We start from the raw sequence: 15,835 nt of genomic DNA, 5'->3' as shown, positions 1-15,835 counted from the left end.
TATAAATAGTATTCCATTTGCATCTTTCATAACTGGAAGTTCTGCCCATTAAACCTGTCAACCCTCAACTTACCCTCATCTGCCATCTCTCCCACTCAACTGTGAGACTCCCACTTAACAGTGAGACTTTCCTGCAGAGGATAACTGAAAGACAACCTTGCTCTGATACCACTTGTTAGGATAAACCACAGACAGAAATAAAAACTACGTGCAAATATAACCAATAACAGAAAATAATAGAACACACAGAAATGAAAACAAAGCACCAAGATTTAACGTGGTTCACCCAATCCCTAGGCTACATCCACCAAACAACAAGTCCGATCTTATTACAATCCAGTGATTACAACTTGATTACAATTCGTAATCCCTTACAACTCAATACTGCCGCAAGAACCAATTTCATATCACAACATTATGAAAAATACCCAACCCTAAGCCCTTTTATACAAGTATTAAACTTCTTTAGGGTTATAACATGTCGGCCATATGTCGGCCATAATATGTCAGCTACCATGTCAGCTATTGCCCACTATTCATGAAGTATGTACAGTACTTTCCTGATCAGTCACCACAATCTAACACCATGTTCAATGAGGTGTCTCTATGGCCGCAAGTTGAACATGACCATGTGCAAGAATTGAATCTTCATGACAACATTGACAAGTATTGTGAATCATATTTTAGTGAGGTTTATACATTTTATAATTTTTAGGTTGAAGTGGAATCTAAACTTGTGAATGTGAAAGATCATTTCTCAAGTGAAGGAGAATACTATGATGAGTTATGGCTATTTGAAAAAGAGTGTTGGATCAACATATATATGTATGCTGTCAGTTTGAAGTTTGGCATTAAAAGAGTCATCAACAAGCAATGATTTGGAGCTGTTCCATTGAGGTACGATTTGCTGATCTAGAAAGGGTCCTATTTCTCCCAACTGGTAAATGGATTAACATAACTTCTTCTTTCTTCTGGTTCTTATGGTAGGTTCTCTTCCTACCTTTGTAAACATGTTTTTTTGTGCATAGTGGTAGTTTGAATAATGTGCAAGCTTCATGCCTACTAGTAACTTAGGTGTTTTGGCTTGTTTGCTTTGCCCTGCTCCCCTCTACCCTCTTTGCAAGCAGCTACTAGTCTTCTTTTCTTTTTGACTCTATGCCCAGTGGAGAAGGCACTTGTCTTTACTAGAGATTGCTAGAGTTCTCTATTTTTATAGTAAAAAATAGTCCCATAGTTAGAGCCCCTATTAGTAACTATATGGCCATAGTTTTTCAAAATTTTAATTTGTGTTTTCGAACCACTTTGAACCTTAGTTCAAAGTAGTTTGAAGTGGTTTAGTTGCACATGTGGACATCTTGTAGATTCAGTTCAAGTAAAGTTCAGAATTCATTAATCAAAATGCAGATTCATTGACTCAAAAAGCTTATAATCCATGATTAGATTAAAACTTGAATTCAAGCTCAGTTCATAACTTGAGTTCAATGGTTCATTCTGGTAAGTTCATAGGTGCAATTCAAGATAGTTCTTGGTGGTCCAACGTAGCTTCAATGACCTATCCTCACCAATCCAGTGGCACAAATTGAGCAGAAAAGTTTTAAATATAGATTACCTATTTGATGACATCTCTCATGAACATAGCATCAACTTTTGTGGATCATAAGGAAGGTGATTTGCACAGGGGCTTGCCATTCTCCATAACCTTTACAAGGCATACTATTCATCAACTAGTGGATCTTACTAGTTCATAAGTGGTCCTATGGTTTGAGCAGCATAGATCTGACATATAATCTAAAATATGATAGTAATTAAAACATCAGAAGTAAGAGTCGACCTATTCCCATTACCAAAGCTTACTCATAATGAAAGCACATGCTGTGAGTACTAATCATTAACAAGAAGAATCAACTCTAAGTGAGCAAATGAAGTTTTGAGGTATTAACCTAGCATCATTTTAAATTGTTATGAACATTATGTATATGGAAGTTGGTGTTTGTTGTAACTAGGTGACAAAGGAGGAAGATTTTAAATTACATCTTGGGCATGTAATTTATATGGTGGTATCTACAGACAGAGGATCAATTATCAGATTGAATCTCGGATGCAAAATGCCATCTTCTTGTGTCAAAGTGCTCAAAGTCCATCACGGTCAAGTCATGTGCTTCAACTCGAACCTGATTTGAAGGAATAGTTTGATTAGATTGCAAATTCTCATGGGTGTCAATGATCATTGAAATTCAAGTCTATCCACATAGGAGCATTCAAAACCCGATACATAAAACATGCTCAGCAATGCTTGTACAAGTCATAAAAAGAATAAAAAAATAACACATGTGTGAGTCTCATTGTGCCTAACATGTAAATGTCTCAATCAAGAGTGAATATGAACTGTTTGATTGAATACCCAAACCCACAAAATTTCCCTCATTTGAGGTCATAAATTTCATTAATGTATAGAGACATATTGTTCAACATAGGCATGAATTAAAGCAAAACAATCGGGTAACCCAGTTGTATGACAAGTAGATTCACGTGATGTGGATTATACATTAAGATGGGAATTTGGTATACGAACATCTTGAACACTTTAATTTTATTATGAGGTGTGAAAAATCAAACTATTGCAGTCACTGATTATTAATCTCCTATCACAAATGATTATTAAACTGCTGAAAACAAATTCTCAGCTAATATCGAAAAATAACACAACTGCAACTTCACTTAAAATATGGAAAGAAATGCGCAACAGAATCAACACAATATTTTCGGACAAATTGTCCCTGGAAAAACCCCTAAGGGAAAACCAGTTCTACAGATGAGAAATTATATTAAACTTCAGCAAATCAGGAGATACAAAATTCCTTTCCTCTCACTGGCAGAACTCCGACAACCTCCTAATTTCTCCCGCTGATATTTCTCACTGCTATCCCTGCGCTAACACTGCGCCCTTGCTAACACTGCAAGACTGTTTGCTAACACTGCAAACTGCTTCTCCAAAGCTTTTCACTGTGCCCTTGCTAACACTGCAAGACTGTTTGCTAACACTGCAAACAGCTTCACCAAAGCTTCACACTGTGCCCTTGCTAACACTGCAAGACTGTTTGCTAACACTGCAAACAGCTTCACCAAAGCTTCTTCATCCCTGCGCTAACACTGCGCCCTTGCTAACACTGCAAGACTATTTGCTAACACTGCAAACGTTTCTCCCAAAGCTTCTTCATGTGCCCTTGCTAACACTGCAAGACTGTTTGCTAACACTGCAAACTGCTTCTCCAAAAGCTTCCTCATGTGCCCTTGCTAACACTGCAAGACTGTTTGCTAACACTGCAAACAGCTTCACCAAAGCTTCTCACTGTGCCCTTGCTAACACTGCAAGACTGTTTGCTAACACTGCAAACTGCTTCTCCAAAAGCTTCTTGCATTCCTCTCCAAATGCCCCCTAGACCCCTTTTTATACTACTCTCGTTGGTAAACCAACGACCGAGATTAAAACAAACCAACGGCTGAGATTAAGGCAACTCAACAGCCAATAATAGAATTGGTTGCAAGGTGTCCAAAAGGGAATCTCTAAAATTAGTAAATAATAACCATTTACTAATTTTTTGGCAAGTGGACAAATAGCTGTCCAAACCACCCATAAATACAACCGCTATTCATAGATAAGGACGAACAGCTGTCCAAGCTACCCATAAATAGTGCTGCTATTTCCGGGTCAGAAATAACAGCTGTCCAACTAACAATAATTAACATGAGGTGCATAAGACCCGACCACATACCTTTTCACAAAAATGGGAGCTTGCGGTTAGTGTTAATGTGACTGGGAAATTTCATGGAAATTGTGGCTTGGAAGCATTTGCATCACAACCTATGAAGCAAAGTAAAAGGACATGTGCAGATGCAAAATTCTGTGAATAGCCCAGTGACTGTTTGTGGAGATATCCATGGCAAGTTCCATGATTTAGTGAAGCTTTTCAAGATAAGGGGCCCACGTGCCAGAAAATAACTATATGTTAATGGGGGATTTTGTTGATTGAGGCTACAATAGTCTTGAAGTATTTACTATTCTTTGTTATTGAAAGCTAAGTATCCAACAAATGTAATTCTTCTCAAAGGTAATCATTAAGGTCCGTTTGGTTGCTGGAATATGAGTGGAATAGGAAAACGAAATTAGAATATGTTTTATATTTGCTGTTTGGTAAGCTCAATCGGAATTGGGAATAGGAAGACATATTCCAATTTTGCCCCTAAAATGAGCATATGTCTATGCCAAAAAAATCAGTTATTGGAATAGGCCATTTCCATTCCCATTCCGATTTTCCATTAAAACAAATTTTTAATTTTTTTTCAATTTTTTTTTTTTAAATTTATTTATTTATTTTTTTTAATTTTTTTTTTTTACTTATTTTTTGAATTTTTTTTGTTAATTTTTTTTTAAATAACATTTTTTAAAATTATATCTATTTGTTTAAAAAAATGAAAATGAAAATGAATTAACTAAAAAAATAATAAATTAAAAAAAATTTAGAAAAAATGTTTTTAAAAATACAAAACTTAACCTTATTCCTATTCTATTTTTGTACAACCAAACAATAGATTAACATATTCCCAGTCGAATTCCAAGTGCACCAAACATGATTGGAATTGCTTATTTCTATTCCCATTCCTCATTTCCATTCCCATTCCACTTTTCTATTCTAATTTTCCATTCCTATGCCAGCAACCAAACAGTGCCTAAAGGTGTAGATCACAACGGGACTGTGGAATTGAAGAAATCTCATTCCTATGTTAAAGATAGTAGCATGAATGGATCAGTCATGTTAGGTAGGATGGTACAGAAAATGCATGGAATCATTTGACAAATGTGAATATGTGAAACACCACATGGTTTCAGATGAGCAAGGGGACTTTAAGTGGCCTGGAGCTCTTAGTTGACTCATCCTTATGTCGAATGTTAAATACATTATGATTATCATCTTCATACAAGAAACCCGAATGCTAAGGCAAACTAGAAGATGTTATAACTGTCATCCTTCATCTATTCTCAGGCCATCCCTTATCTTATAATAATAAGAGAGTGAAAGGAATAAGGGGATTTGATTATTTGATAGTTGGGGGAATGTCCATATAGGGGTGAAGAATAATTGATGTGGAAAGATCACCAACACACACTTGTCAATTAATTTTAAATAGTTGTCCAAATCGGATGTAGTCACATAAAGATATCAAAACTTTATTCAATAAGTATTGGAGGTGTTTTCACATAGAAAGATATTATAAAGTTGAGAGGCCATTTAAAATAATAAAATTTGTGATAAAGTTTATCTTATAAATGCAAACTTTTAAAAGTTTAAAGGAGATGTCAAGTTATAAAAGAACGAAGTTGATCTAATGCCCTAGGAAGATAAAAAGATGGGTTTTACTTTCAAAGAATTAGTTACTAAAATTGAATAGGGACCGACAACAAAAAAAGATAAATATGTGTTAGCAAATATGTAAAGGGGGTTCGAGACTTTTTCCTTCAATAGTTGCAGACTATGTGCTACAATAGGAAGGGAAATTTTTGAGTTTTATTCTATCTTTCTTGCAGACTACGTGCCACAACAAGAAGGGAAATTTTTGAGTTTTATTCTATCTTTTTTATGAAGGTAATGGGAAGCAGAGCCTAGGTTTACTTTCTCTTTTCTGAACTGTGTGTTAGTAAATAGGAGAGTTTTGATTTGTTTTTGTAATACAGAGAAGGAGTTTCAGCTTTCTTTAATGGTGACTGTAATTGCAAATGTGTAATAAGGTGTTTTTACCTTTTATGCTTAGGGAAGGGAGACTTGGAAGCTGACTGTATATCAAAACCTAGAGTTTGAGTGATCCTCTTTCCATTAATCGTGATCTTTGTGTCACTTTAGTTTTCTCTAGAATATGCTTTTACTATCGTTGTTTCTTGTATACATTCTGATTGCAAGACATCTTCATAGCTTTGTTTCTACACTTTCTCAAGAAGATAGAAAATGTATTTCTTGATTTTATCCTTTGTAACATGTCAGGGTGAATGGACTTTGTGTCATTTTCCATTTATTTTTTTACAGTTGTTTAGTTTTTCTGCATCAACTTTTTGTTTACATGTAGATGTTTGAAATCCTTTTGTGCTTTTTGGTTAAAAGAATCCATAATTAATTAATTTTATATCTTACATAGGGAGTTGTACTTGATAAAATTAAAATTCAGAGGAAGGTTATCAATCCAATGATAACCTATTCAATTGTTGGTGCTGATTAGTCTTCTCACTTGGGCATTTAGGGTTATATTTGCACGCATTTTCTTGGAGGACAATCTATTCACTAATAGACTACTTGGAATGCATTTGGTTGGTTTGAATGCATAGAAAGGGGTCACCCAATAACCTATCATGCCTTCTAATGCATTTAATGATAGCATATGTTCCTAGGGACCATAAGGCATCGAATGGGATCATATGTTAACGTATGCTTCCATTTGATGCATTTCATAACAACATATGTCTCTAATGGCCCTAAGACCCATAGGGACATTTGATTGGTTCAAATGTGTCTAAAGGGGTCCTGTGACCTCTTTTGATTCATTTCATGATGATATATGTCCTTAGGAGCCCTACGACCCCTAGGGACCCACTTTGTCAGTTGTAATGTGTTGAAAGGGGTCATAGGTTAACTTATGACCCCTATCAAACTATTTCATTGCAACATATGTCCGTAGGAGACCTCTGACCATTGGGACCCATTTGGTTGGTTAAAATGCATTGAAAGGGGTTATAGGTTAACCTATGAACCCTTTCAATGCATTCGTGACAACATATGTCCCTAGGGGCCCTAGGACCCACAAGGACCCATTTGGTTGGTTCCAATGCTTCGAAAGGGGTCATAGGTTAACCTATGACCCCTTTCAATGTATTTCATGACAACATATGTCCCTAGTTTCTCTAGGACCCCTAAGGACCCATTTGGTTGATTCAAATGTGTTTTGATGCATTTCATGACAATCTACATCCCTAAGGATGACGAAAGGGGCCATAGGTTAACCTATGACCACTTTGAATGCATTTCATGACAACATATGTCCCTAGTGGCCCTAGGACCCCCAGTTACCTATTTGGTTGGTTGAAATGCATCAAAAGGGGTCATAGGTTAAACTATGACCCATTTAGATGCATTTCATGATAATATATGTCCCTAGGGGCAGTAGGACTCTTGGAGAACCATTTGGTTGGTTTGAATGCATCAAAAGGGGTCATAAGATAACCTATGACCCCTTTTGACACATTTTATGACAACATATGTCCCTAGGGGCCCTAGGGCATCGAAAGGGTTCATAGGTTAAACTATAATTTCTTTAGAAAAAATTCATGATAACCTATTTGGTTGGTTCTAATGCATCGAAAGGGGTCACAGGTTAACCTATGAACCCTTTTGACACATTTCATGACAACATATATCCCTAAGGACCTTACGACCACTAGGAACCCATTTGGTAGGTTCAAATGCATTGAAAGGGGTCATAGGTTAACCAATTAGCCTTTTTGATGCATTTCATGACAACATTTGTCCCTAGGGGCCCTAAGATCACCGGGGACACATTTGGTTAGTTCAAATGCATCAAAAGGCATCATAGGTTAGCCTATGACCCCTTTTGACCAATTTCATGACAACATATGTACCTAGGGACCCTATGACCCCTAGGAACCCATTTGGTTATGACTCCTTTCGACACATTTCATGACAACATATGTCCTAGGGACCCATTTGGTTGGTTCAAATAAGTCGAAAGGAGTCATAAGTTGACCTATGAACCCTTTTGAGACATTTCATGACAACATATGTCCCTAGGGGCCCTATAGCATCGAAAGCTATCATAATTTAACCTATGATCCCTTTCGATGCATTCATTGATGACATATCTCCCTAGGGACCTTAAGAACTATAGGGACCTATTTGGTTCATTCCAATGAGTCGATAGGGATGGTACGTTAACCTATGACCTCTTTAGAAGCATTGTATGACAACATATGTCCCTAAGGGCCCTAAGACCTCTAGGGACCCATTTGGTTGGTTCAAATGCATTGAAAAGTGTCATAGGTTAACTTATAGCTCCTTTCCACCTATTGCATGACAAAACCCATTTGGTTGGTTCCAATACGTCAAAAGAGGTCATACGATAACCTATGACCCCTTTTAATGCATTTTGTGAGAACATATGTTGTTAGGGGCCCTAGGTTGTTGAAATGGGTCATACATTAACCTATGTTCCCATTTAACATATTTCATGAGAACATATGTCCCTAGGGGCCCTTCGACCCCTAGGAACCTATTTGGTTGGTTCCAATGCATCGAAAGGGGTCATAGCTTAACCTATGACCCCTTTCAACCCATTTCATGATAACATATGTCGCTAGCGGACCTACAACACCTAAGGACCCAGTTGGATGGTTTCAATGTGTCAAAAGGGGTCATAGGTTAACTAACGCCTTTCAACCCATCTCATGACAACATATGTTGGTAGGGGCCCTACAACCCCTAGGGACCCATTTGGTTGGTTCCAATACATCCAAAGGGTTCATAAGTTAACCTATGTCCACTTTCAATGCATTTCAAGACAAGATATGTCCCTAGGGCCCCTAGGACTCCTAGGGATCCATTTGGTTGGTTCCAATGTGTTCGAAGGGGTTAGAAGTTAACCTATGACTCATTTTGATGCATTTCATGACAACATATGTCCCTAGGGGCCCGAGGACCCCTAGGGACACATTTGGTTGGTTTGAATGTGTTGAAGGGGGTCATAGGTTAACTTATGACCCCTTTCAATACATTTCATGACAACATATCTCCCTAGGAATGTCAAAAGGGATCATAGGTTAACTTATGACCCCTTTTGATGCATTTCTTTACAACATATATCCCTAGGTACATATTTGGTAGGTTGAAATGCATCGAAAGGGGTCATAGGTTAAACTATGACCTCTTTTGATGCATTTCATGACAACATATGTCTCTAGTAGTATTTAGAATCTTAGGGACCCATTTGGTTGGTTTGGATGCATCAAAAGGAGTCATACGATAACCTAAGACCTCTTCCAATGCATTTCATGACAACATATGTCCCTAGGGGCCCTAAGGTGTCAAAAGGGATCATCAATTAACCTATGATCCCTTTTGATGCATGTCATGATAACATATGTCTCTACGAGCCCTATGACCCCAATGTGTCGAAAGGGGTCACAGGTTAACCTATGACACCTTTTGATGCATTTCATGAAAATATATGTCCCTAGGGGCTATAGACATTTGGTTGGTTCCAATACATTGAAAGGTGTTATAGGTTAACCTATGAGCCCTTTTGAAACATTTCATGATAACATGTGTCCCTAAGGTCCCTAGAACTCATAGGTACCCATTTGGTTAGTTTGAATGCATACAAAAGGTGTCATACAATAACCTATGACCCCTTTTGACACATTTCATGACAGCATATGGTTCTAGTGCCCCTAAGGCATCGAAAGGGGTCATTGGTTAACCTATGTTCCTTTTGATGCATTTCATCACAACATATGTCTCTAGGGGCCCTAGGACCCCTAGGGTCCTATTTGGTTGGTTCCAATGCATTAAAAGGGTTCATAGGTTAACCTATGACCACTTTTGATACCTTTCATGATAACATATGTCCCTAAGCACCCTATGACCCCTAGAGACCCATTTGGTTGGTTCTAATACATCAAAAGGGATCATAGGTTAACCTATGACCCCTCTCGACCAATTTAATGACAAGCTATGTCACTCAGGGCCCTATGACCCCTAGGGACCCATTTCGTTGGTTTCAATGCATCAAAAGGTGTCATAGGTTAACCTATGAACACTTCCAACGCATTTCATGACAACATATGTCCCTAAGGGACTCTAGGGACATATTTTGTCATAAAATGCATCAAAATAGCTCATAGGTTAAGCTATGACCCCTTTCGAAACATTGTAATCAAACACATATGTCCCCAAGGAACTTAGGAGCCCTAGGGACCCATTTGTTTGGTTAAAATGTGTCAAAAGGGGTCATAGCTTAACCTGTGACCTATTTTGATGCATTTTATGAAAAAATATGTCTCTAAGGTCCCTAGTAACCCTCGAGACTCATTTGGTTGGATTAAATGCATTGAAAGGGGCTATAGATCAACCTATGACTCTTTTTTATGCATTTCATGACAACGTATGTCCCTAGGTATGTTGAAAGGGGTCATAGGTTAACCTATGATCCCTTTCGATTAAATTTATGACAACATATGTCCCTAGGGTCCCTAGGACCCTTAGGGACCTATTTGGTTATTACCAATGTGTTGAAAGGGGTCACAGGTTAACCTATGACCCCTTTTGATGCATTTCATGACAAGATATGTCCCTAGGGGCCCTAAGACCCCTAGGGACCTATTTGGTTTGTTCCAATACATTGAAATGGGTCATAGGTTAACGTATAACCCCTTTTGACAAATTTCATGACAACATATGTCTACAAACCCATTTGGTTGGTTGAAATGCATTGAATGTTGTCATAGTTTAACCTATCACCCCTTTCTACCTATTTCATAACAAAATATGTCCCTAGGGGCCCTATGAACCCTAAACACCCATTTGGTTGGTTCTAATGTGTGGAAAGGGGTCATAGGTTAACCTATGACCCCTTTCGACACATTTCATGAAAATATAGGTCCCTAGGGGCCCGAAGACACCTAGTGACCCATTTGGTTGGTTCAAATGCGTTAAAAGGGGTCATAGGTCCTTCTGATGCATTTCATGACAACGTATGTCTGTAGGGGCCCTTGGACCCCTAAGGACCCATTTTGTTGGTTCAAATGCATCATAAGGGTTCATAGGTTAACCTATGACCCCTTTCAACACATTTCATGACAGTATATTATTGGAAATTTAAGAGGAGTAACAGAGAGGGGACTGGTGAATCAATTACTACAGAAATAAATCCCAAAACCCTTTTGATGTTAGTACAAAATGCAAATAAATAATTGAATACTACTAAAGCTCAGTAAACACATAGAATGTTGTAACTCAGTGATAACTAAATTAGCTTGGTAAATGAGTAACATATAAACCTTTAGATGTTATTTATGATTACCATTACTTGAATTTAGTTGCAAATGTATAAAGATAATAACATGAACACATTTGACACCAATATTTAACATGAAAACCCAATTTGGGAAAAACCACCAATAGTAACTAGTTACTGATTTTCAGTCTTCTAAAGTGAGCCCTGTTAGGAGCCAACCTTGTTAAAGGTTACAGAACACACTGTTAGGTGTGACCCTCTTAAAGGATTTAATGGCCCTATTAGGAGTAGCTTGGTTAAAGGTCTTGGGAAAAATTCAATGGAATTGTCACCTAGTTAGAGGATTTGCAAATGGTTGTTAAGCTAACTCCATTAAGAGATTTAGATCATTGCTACAATTTTTAGATAGTAACAATGAGATGACCTAATTTGAATTCAACCAATTTTCTATTTTTCAGATCTCTATTCTAGCTTGCACTTGATCCTTCCTGATTGAATATGACTTTGCTACACCACAATAATATTGTACTTATCCTTCAAATTTACTTCCTCTAATCATTAAAAGATCTTTGATCACATCATCACAATTCACAGATTCTCTTACACTTGCCACTTTTACACTTTTTTAATTTCACACACTTTGAAGTCACAACTTGACCTTATACTTATATCTTTCACTTTGTCAAGTCAGCTCAAATATAACTTAGAATAATCAATATTCATCACCTTAGTTGGTTGGAATCAATAGATAAATAAATTAAGCTTAATACAACAAAATAAGAAAATCCTTCATTAGCTAACCCTGCTCGGTAGAAACTAACTCTAAAACAATTTCCTCCATGAACCAAAAGAAGCTCATTTAACATTGCAAACTTATGAAATTCCTTGGGTAATTGAGTGAGCTCAGTTAGCATTGGTTCCATCCAAATTTCCTTCGTTACTCGAGTGGGCTTGGTTAACACTCATTTTCTATAACTTTTCCTTCGACACCTAATTGAACTTAGTAGATACTACCTTCTAAACTAGGAAAACATACTAATGCTTGATAGACACTCAAAATTGTCTTCACTACCCTAGTGAGCTTAGCATATACTGACTGATAATGATTATGACATTTGTGTCACATCAAAGACAACACACAATTTATCAATTGTATCAAACATTCTCCCTCTTTGGCATTGATAGCAACACAACATGCCATAGAAAAGAAAAATTTTAGATTCAAAGAATTCCCTCTATTAGTATGAGCTTTTCTTTTCACTAAATTATATTCACAATAGATGATACCAAGCATATTTAGAAAATCCTCCCTCTTCCATTGTTAGAAAACTTCTCCCTTTCTAGTTTCTAACTTTATTCTGGTTCTAAAAATTTCTGAAAGATATGACAGTAAACTTCTCCCTTTTTGACAACACATGCCAATGAAAATAATTTTGTAAATATCAATTTAGCTTAAGTACTAATTCATCTACAATATACCATTTCCAATCTACATCAACTAATTGATTTTCAATAGGGTCTGGTTGATGCATTCACTAAACTTTATTTAGTGAATTTCAAATGGAGGAATGACCCCTAGCTTACCTCTTAGATATAGAAATGCATCCTTAGGTAATGGCTTGGTGAATATGTTGGAAATCTATTCTTTTGTATTCACATATTCCAATCTAACTTCTTTATCTTGTACCAATTCTCTTAAGAAGTGATACTTTATAGCAATGTACTTTGTTTTGGAATGCATTACTGGATTCTTTGATATGTTGATTGTACTAGTATTATCACAATATGTGACAACTGAATCTTTGATCTCTACCTTCATTTCTTCTAATAGTTGTTTGAACCAAACAATGTTAGAATAATCAACTGCTATTGCTATATATTCTAGCTCTGTTGTGGATTGACATGTAGAATTTTTGTTATTGCTTGTCCAAGATACTAGTCTTTTGCCAAGAAAGAATGCTCCATCACTAGTATTTTTTCTATCATCAAAACTTCCTACCTAATCAGCATTAGTAAATACTTTCAACTCCAAATTTCATCCAAGCTTGTACCATAAGCCATAATCTTAAGTACCTTTCAGATACCTCATGATTCTCTTGATTTCCATCATGTGATTTTCCTTGGAATTTGTTGAGAATCTTGCCACTATTCCAACTGCTAGATCAATATCAGACCTTGTTTATACGACATACTACAATTTTCCAATCATTGATCTATAAGTGGTCTTATCTACTTTGGAATTATCATTTTTGGAAAGCTTATGTCTAGTAGACATAGGTGTTCCAACTAGTCTTAAGTCTTCCATTCCAAATTTCTTCAGTATCTCCTTGATATACTTGTATTGAGTGATGTAGATACCATTCTTGTTCTGCTATATTTGTAATCCAACAAAGAATTTTATTTCACCAAACATTGACATCTCAAATTATTTACTCATTTCTTCTAAGAATTCTTTGCATAAATCATTGTTTCCTATAAATAGAGTGTCATCAACAAACATTTTTCTAACACAATCTTCTTATCTAGTCGTTCCTTGATATACAGATTACTATTATCATTTGTCCTTTGAAAACCAATTTGTGCCAAATAATTATGGAGTATTTCATACCATGCTCCAAGAGCTTGCTTGAGACCGTATAAAGCTTTGTGTAGTTTACAAACCATGTCTCCTTTGCTAGGATCTACAAAATCTTCTGGTTGTTCAATGTAGACTTCTTCATTAATAATTCCATTCAAGAATGCATATTTAACATCCATTTGATATACTTTAAGTCCTCTATGTGCTACATATGCTAGTAAAGTTCTAACACCTTCAAGTCTTGCTATAGGAGTAAAAGTCTTACAATAGTCAATACCTTCTTCTTGAGAGTAACCTTTACTAGTCTTGTTTTATTTCTTGATACCTTTCCATCTTCATTCAACTTCTTTCTAAATACCCATTTTGTACCAATTACACTTTTATCCTTGGGTCTAGGAACAAGAGTCCAAGTTTTTTTGTTTTCTATCTATTCTATCGCTTTATTCATTGCCTCAATCCAACTTTCATTTTCTAGAACATTTTTAACACTTCTAGGTTCAAATTCAGCAAGTAAACATGTACTTTTTAGTTTTCTTCTTGTCATTGTTTCATTTGATTTATCTCTAATGATTTTCTCAGGTGCACGATGCCTTCTAACATATCTTGCTAACATAGGCTCCTTGGTCTTTGAATGAGTTCCACCATTTTTTTCTTGAATTTCAATTTCAAGCTTGGTTCCTTTTGTCTATGACTTAGGTCCATTATGCTTAGTTTGAACTAGCTTGGTAGCCTCTGATTGTGACTCGAGTTCTTGCAGCTTGAGTTGCACTATCTACAACTCAGTAGCTATTGGAGTTTTTAGGGACTTGGGAGTTGAAGCTTCTTTTCTCTTAGATAGATTAGGAAGGGTATCAAGTTCATATTAAACAAATCTTCTATAGTCTTTAGGTTCCTTATTGCTTTCTTCTTCACTCTTTTCTGCATATTCATCAATTCTGACATGTGCACTTTCTATGATGTTTTGAGTAGATAAATTCAAACATCTGTATGCTTTGCTTTTACAGGAGTATACTAGAAATATGCCTTCATCACATTTTACATCAAATTTCCCCTTTCTAGATTCTTTCAATATGTGACATTTATTGCCAAATATTTTTAGGTAACTTACGTTAGGTTTGTAGCCATACCATAGTTGATAAGGTCTCTTGTTTGAATCTTTCTTCAATTGAACTCTGTTCAAGGTTTGAACTGTAATACTGATAGCTTCCTTCTAGTATTTGAGAGTAATGTTCTTTTAAATTATCAGGGTTCTTGCACAGTCCATGATATATGTATTTCTTCTTTCTACTATAACATTCTATTGTGGTGTACCAGGGGTAGATACTTGTCTTTTGATTCCCCTTTCAATGCAAAATTTTTTTAATTCATGGGAGATGAATTTTCCACATCTGTTTGATCTTAGGCATTTCAACTTCTTTCCAGTTTCTTTTTCTACTCTTGCTAGATACCACTTGAATTTTTGAAAGGCTTCTAATTTTTCTTTTAGATACATAACTCTCATTATTCTAGAGTAGTCATCAACAAAGAGAATGAAAAAAATTTCTCCACTATAACTTGCTATTCCAATAGGTACAAATAAATCTATATGAACAATTTCCAATACTACTACTAACTAATAGTCTTTGCATTTGAAGCTTGTCTTTTCCATCTTACCAGTTTGGCAATTCTTACATGGACCCATGTCAAGCTTCTTCAAACTAGGGATACCTCTTACTCTTTTATGTTTTCTTATCTTAACCATATTATCGAAGTTCACATGACATAGCCATTTGTGCCATAACCAACTTTCCTCTACTTGAGCAATAAAACATGAACAATCACCAAGATCAAGATAAAATAGATTACCTTTTGTTTGCTTGCTAGATCCAACTAGATTTCCTTTTCCATCTAGTAGCTTTGTCTGTCCATCCATAATTCTACCTTGAATCCAATGTTATTTAGCTATACCACACTTAGTATATTATGCTTTAGTCCTTCAATCCAATAGGCATTGTAACATACATGTTCTTTAGTCAACAAGATACGTCATTTTCCTTTTATGTTACAAGGTTCATTATTTCCAAATCTTACACTATCTCCATCATAATATTCCATATGCTCAAATATTTTTCTTCACCAATCATATGATGTGAGTAGCCACTATTAATAATCAATATATCATTTTTGCTAACATGAGAGATAAGTTTC

This window comes from Cupressus sempervirens, chromosome 3 (genome assembly GCF_028749045.1).
Source record: "Cupressus sempervirens isolate cs-2001-9-10 chromosome 3, ASM2874904v1, whole genome shotgun sequence".
Taxonomy (NCBI): domain Eukaryota; kingdom Viridiplantae; phylum Streptophyta; class Pinopsida; order Cupressales; family Cupressaceae; genus Cupressus; species Cupressus sempervirens.
Note: the sequence above shows the minus strand (reverse complement) of the source record.